This window comes from Electrophorus electricus, chromosome 13 (genome assembly GCF_041902795.1).
Source record: "Electrophorus electricus isolate QZ-2024a chromosome 13, ASM4190279v1, whole genome shotgun sequence".
In the NCBI taxonomy this organism is placed as follows: Eukaryota; Metazoa; Chordata; class Actinopteri; order Gymnotiformes; family Gymnotidae; genus Electrophorus; species Electrophorus electricus.
In genome coordinates this window covers 9,355,673-9,362,277 of record NC_137509.1, presented here as the reverse complement: position 1 = coordinate 9,362,277, position 6,605 = coordinate 9,355,673, and positions in this window count along the sequence as shown.

The following is a 6,605-nucleotide window of genomic DNA, read 5'->3' as shown; positions in this document are numbered from 1 at the left end:
ACTCACAATACACCAAGGACAGTTGTAAAACTCAGCTGTTAGTTAGGCCTACTTGAAACCGGTTAACCATTGGTGGTTTTGCATGTTATAACATATCTCTTGTGTAGGAGTCCAGCGATAACAGTGTGTTAGCTGAGGGGATTTTGGTGCAACTCAGCCAGAGAGAAAAGCTTGGATTCCTCACTAGACTGGCCAGGTGAGTAAACTTCCAGGACTTCAGTAGCAATCCAGACATGGTCCAGTAGATGCTGTTATCCTCTGCAGTACTGAAGGATGAGTACAATGACCTTTCTGAAGTGATGCTCATTGTAAGACATATAGTATATTGGTAATAAACAAGTTTACATATTTGAAACTACATTTTCTTGTCACTTGACTTAGATAATTGTTTTCATTATGTAAAAAGTATGTAAGACAGCTGTATGAGTTGTGAAATATGCCATTACCATTTTTTGAGGCAAATAATTACCTCGATTATTTAAGGAACCTATTTGGAACCTATTTGGGTTCTGAATGGATATCACGCTGCACTAACAATCTGGCAATTGTCACGATGTATATGCAGTTTTGTTTTATCTGTAAACTAAATGCAATAAATTGAAAGTGCATAGTTTTTGATTATTTATTTTATATATATTTTTAAATAAGGTTGAACTAGGGTCATACACTGATCCACATTTCAATCATAGACAATTCGACAACTATAGGCTACTGTGAGTGTTACACGCGCATTAATCTCTCATTCAGGTCAGAACCATGGCTGGTAATGTGTGTGTTTAATGTCTGTTTTAAATGGAAACTGTTCGTTCGCTGAGGTGAAACTTTCCTTCTTCTCTTCTTCCACATCTTCCTCCTTTTCCTCTATGACTGTTTATATCACTTTTTTGCCACAGTACTCTTAGTTTCCTCACTGTTAATTGATATCTTTGTTCATGTCCAGTAGCCGTGCTTGTAAGTTCATTCAGTGAACACTGACTGGCAGGTGGTTGGCTCATCTATATGTGGCATTCCAGCATGAATAAACTACATGGCCAAAAACATCTGTGCTTTGGTTACACTGTGTAAAAACAAGTATAATCAAGAAAATGTTCCTTGATTAGAATTCAGACACGTTTGCTTACCGATGACACATGCTTTCTTGCTTTGGTTATGGTATTAGCAAGGATAATTTTAGCATCACTAAGAATGAAAACTGCGCCGCTGTAGGGCCACTTCCTCTCCCTCAGAATGGTCTAAGAAAACGAAACCTTTGTGTTCCAGTGATAAGCGCTGTGCACTCGGCAGTCAGTTGAAAAACTGACAACACATTACAGTTCTGAGCTATTTCTGACATCTGCTTCTCACTGCGGTGCTGATGTAATAGATAAAACAAGGGACAAAGGAAAGATGATGTGAGAGAGATAAAGACAGAGAGGGGAGGGAGGGAGGAAGAGAGACACAAAAGACAAATACAAAAATAATTAGGTGCAAGTCTGTCCAAGGAAAATGACAGACACTATCAACGTCATTTCTGCTTGGCAGAATAATGCGAGCACAGCTACTTCTGCCTGTTGTGGGATTTCAGTGGTGTGACACTGTAGGCACAGCATTTCACATTCTCTATATTTTCACTCTCAATTTTATTCTGTCACTCTTGCTAACCGACAGAACAAAAGACGTACTCTGATCCTACTGTTAAGACATGTTTGTGTTTGTAATTGAAGTTGTAGAAACCCAACTTTAAAGTGTACTGATGCAAAAACTACTATGAACTGTCCCTTTCTCCATGTAGCGGAGGTGGCTGATGGTCTGATGGTTGCTCTATTCCGCAGAGGTATCCGTAGCCACTTTTGGTGATGATTTCAGTGAGGGGGTTCAGACCTGTGCAGAACAGCAGCGGAGACAGGGCATCTCCTTGGTAAATCCCGGATTTGATGGTGACTCATGTTGTTGGCCTGAAGTTTGCCTCTAGGGTTGTCTTCCACAGCTCCACTGAGTCCTGTTGGTGTTATAAACATTCCAGCATCCATATGTGGGGCATTGAAACAGGCTTTCTTGTTTAATACAGGCAGTTTAGTCTGTCTGGTCTTACAATCTCAAGTGGCTGGTACTTGGCTGCTCTGGGGTTCTTGCCAATGCCTTTCTGGGCCCCATTCATGTATTGAGCCATGTGCCTACTCACAGTGATGACAGGATCTTCCACATTGTGCAGAGGCAGGTTATTGGCCGGTAGTTGGATGGAACTGCTGTTTTCTGGGGATCCTTCAGAATCAGGACTGTCATGGCTTGGAGCTGTAAAGCTGTTCATACTTGAGACCTTTTCTTGGATGTCTGCTAGTGTGATGGTTACTGGATCCTGTTCAGCGAGGTTGCTGTGGTCTACTCAATAATAACCACTGGGCATTGTTTTTGTATGATGTGTCAATAACCACTGAGCATGGTTCTCCATATGCTTTTCCAGTATTGTTCAGTCTCCAGCTTTGGTGGGTTTTGTTCTCATGCTCTTACCGCTGAGTTACCACCACTCAATTACCACCACTCACTCTTGTTGGAATAGGTACTAAGAGAACGTATTCCTTAAGACTCCAATTGACCAAGGGTTTTGTCAGTGCTCTAATGTGAATATGCTCCAACATTATAATCTTCACTAGAGGTCAAGGATGATTTCTACAGTTAGTCATCCAGTGGATACTCAGAACAGAAAAGCTGCTACTGCAGCTTACCCTGACTTAGGCCAGTTTGGTACTGGCAGTATGAACAAGAATAGATAGAGTGTTCTCTAGTTGTGCACATTTAATATGTGTGTTATTAACACTTTCTTCCATACCAAACTGTAGCACAAAGTCTCCTGGAGACATCCACTGGCATCTGCTGGATTGATCATTACTTAGTGCTCCCATCTTAGAAATGTGCTTACTACATGTACCAGAGTGCAGATTGTGATCATTACCATTTCTTGGTCTACTGTGAGATCAGGTTTCAGTTAAAGAATATACATCACTTCAAACCATCAAAAAATGTTTTGCTTCGATGCCAGTAAGACAGAATTTCTCAAGAGAGCAAAGGTGTTCATTAAGTGGCCTAGGCAAAGCTGTTCGACCAGATCCTCCAGCAGGCAATGCCCAGTGCAGGTGGGACAGTCCGAGGGACGCTATACATAGGAATATAAGGAAGCAGGGCAAAATACAAGACTCGTTTGAAGCAAAGTACACAAAGATAGGTGCTGCTATTGAAGACAAACATGATGTGCTTTTGAATAGATTGCAAAAACTTGTGGAAAGGATATACTCAGATTTGCAATGCGGTTTTAAGACCAATCGATCAACAGTTGATATGTTCTTTCTACAACAACTACAAGCAAAATGCAGTGAACAGAAGCAGCCATATCAACCTCACCAACGCTTTTGACCTTTTGAGCAGGGATAACCTGTTTAGGATCTTAGCCAAGATTGTATGTCCACCAAAACTCCTTAGGATGGTCAAATCAGTCCTTCCACTCCAATACGGAAGGTATTGTCTAGTTTGACGGCTCCCTATCAGACACATTGGACACTCATATTGGTGTTCAACAGGGCTGTGTGTTTGCTCCGACTTTGTTCAGAAGGTTCTTCGCAGTCATGCTGAAACATGCCTTTGGTTGTTTGACTGATGGGGTTTACATCCACACCAGATTGATCGGAAAGATGCATGTCTCACATAAGGACAAAGACAAATGTTCACAAAATGCTTACTAGGGATATGCTGTTTGCAGATGACTCAACACTGGCAACTCATTCAGAAGAGCAGTTACAGATTCTCATGGACACATTCTCTAAAGCTTGCAAAGAGTTTGGTTTGACCATCAGTCTGAAGAAAATGAATGTACTGAGCATCCCCTGTTTATAACAGTCTACAACTATGAATTGGAGGTGGTGCATGAATTCACCTACCTCAGCTCTACTGTCACTGATAATTTATCCATGGACAGCGATCTTAACAGGATAATTAGAAGGGCAACGCTACACTTGTCAGATTGGCAAAGAAAGTCTGGGAGAATAACAGGTTGACAGTACAAAATAAATTAGATGTCTACAGGGCTTGTGTCCTGGACCCTCTACTCTGGACAGGAAAGTAGACCCCTTTCATCTGCGTTGGCTCCACTGTATTCTCAGTATTAAATGGACTGATCTGCACTGGCTTGGTCAAGTCCATCAGATGTCTGATGATACTGTTGAAGGACAGTATCTGGTGATACTGCTTACAAGCGCAGCTGCTCTCTCTCATGTGGGCTTGTACAGCAATAGTAGACATTGCTCTACTATTACCACGTGATGGATTGACCTTCTAGATGTGGATCTATAGTCTCCTGAGACTGATGGATAATAAACACGGTTTGTTGTAGAAATGGATATAATAATTGATAAATATCAAGTGGGGATTTTGATGGCAATATTGAGGGACATTTTCATGGTTTTGAAGTCAGTGGTTCATTTTGCTCATAAAATATATAGATTTGTAAAGGTTTTAAGAAATGTGTTATGAAACCTAAAAGAAAAGATATTGTTTCTTGTAATTTTGTACAATTGGAAACTGAAGTCTATTAAAGCTTGCATTGTCTTGCATATATAAAATATTATTATAATGCAATAGCTCAGTTACCTGCTTCCTCCAGCGTTATTACATATAGTTTTAGCAGCTGGGAAAGCCATGACTAAAACAAAGCTTCAGCACGCATCAGCCTAAGAGCAGTCTATGTCCATATAAACACACAAACCTCAGCTAATCTGAAGCTGCATTTAAATGCGTGGAGTGGTCAGATGTGAAGGGTGAGTGTGGTGGTTGAGGAACACTTTAGAGGCCAAACAACACAACTTGGAGAGGGACAAAGGAGAAGCCAAGAGAAGAAGGAACTGGGTGATTCATCAACATTTCAGGAAGCAGATGGAACATCTTTAACTGCCAAATCTGTCAGTACAAATAAAAAATAGAGTTTTTCAACACACAAATTCTGATACTTTGAACATGATTAAACAAAGGTTTCATTCAGTTTCCAAAAGGAAGCCACTTTTGGCAATACTTTAGAGAATAGTCACTTATTGATACACACAAACTGCAATCTCCTGAATCTCCAGGCAAAAGGCAAATTCATTTAACCACAGCTAATTTTATGTTGTTAATAAGAAAGGCCTGCCATTCAAAACAAAAAAGTAAATAACACATGGCTGTCATGATTTAAACAGTATTAGAAATGTACTCAACCAATGAGAAAACAATAATGCAGTTTGAATACATACAGATAGGTGACAAATTACTTTTTTTTTAAATTAAACAAATAAGTGCAGAAATATGACAAGTGCAGATGCCTCCAGATACATCTATTATATGATGTCATCTATGTAGTAGTATATATAAACATGATGGACAGTCAAACTTGACCTTGCTTTGGATCAAAATGGCAAGAGGATCAAAGTGATTTTGAAAGAGAATTCATTATTGGGGCAGGAGCTTTAGTCACAGGATTTTCAGCTGACTACTCTTTCAGTGTGACTACAATGACACCTGCATTTAGATATTTCAGAAAGACGTTTAGAAATATTAGGAAAATTGTGGTTGAAAGGGTATATTCAGTAGTCAGTGGTACACTGGTACCATATGTAAGGAGAAAACCAACAGAGTCTGAACAAGACTCAGAGCTTAGCCTCTTGAGAGCATAGTATGTTAGGGCTCCACTTGTTCCCTTAGAGGGAAGAGTTATGCAAATCAATACATCTGATTTTGTCCTGTGATGACGTTTCTTTCCTAATTTCTGCCCTGCATGTGGTCACTTTCAGGCTGACAGTGTCCCCCAAACACAAGGCATGAGTGTCAACTGAATGGTTTGATGAAGATGGAAATGTTGTAAACCATATGCTATGGCCTTATCAGTAACCAGATCTCCTCTCAGTCAAGTTAAGTTTATTTGTATAGCACATTTAAAAACAACTGTGACTGAGCAAAGTGCTTTATATAAGAGAAACACTTGAGATTAGGATCAAATACTGTATGCAATGCAACACGTACATAAGATGAATACTTTTAAAGCGCAAGCAAGGAAAAGGAAAAGCTACTAAAATTGTAATTTCTAAACAACATTCCACTTAGAGAACACGTATGCATAAACATGCTCAGATGGCCTCAAATGCCAGCGAGAAAATATTTTTAAATGAGATTTAAAAGTAGTTGAGAGTTGGAGCAGTTGTATTTACAGTCTGGGAGCAAGCATGGAGACGCCACAATCTCCCTCTAGGCAGGATCATAAAACTAGCATACTAGCAGTTTCTCAAATGATTGACTGTTGTGAGCTGATGGAGAAGATCAGAGATATAACAAAGCATCTTAAAATCAAACAAAGCATCTTAAAATCAATTCTGAATTTTACAGGTAACCAATGAAATGAAACAAGTATGGGAGCAATGTGAGCACTCTTCTTAGATCCTTCTGCAGCATTTTGCACTAACTGTAGTTGGGATAGATGTGATTATAAAATCCCCATATACAGTGTGTTACAATAGTCAAAGCAGTATGAAATGCATGAATAACTGATTTGGGGTCTTTATGGGGTCTTTATTTTAATTTATCTAATGCCCATAATTGGGAAAAGCATGACT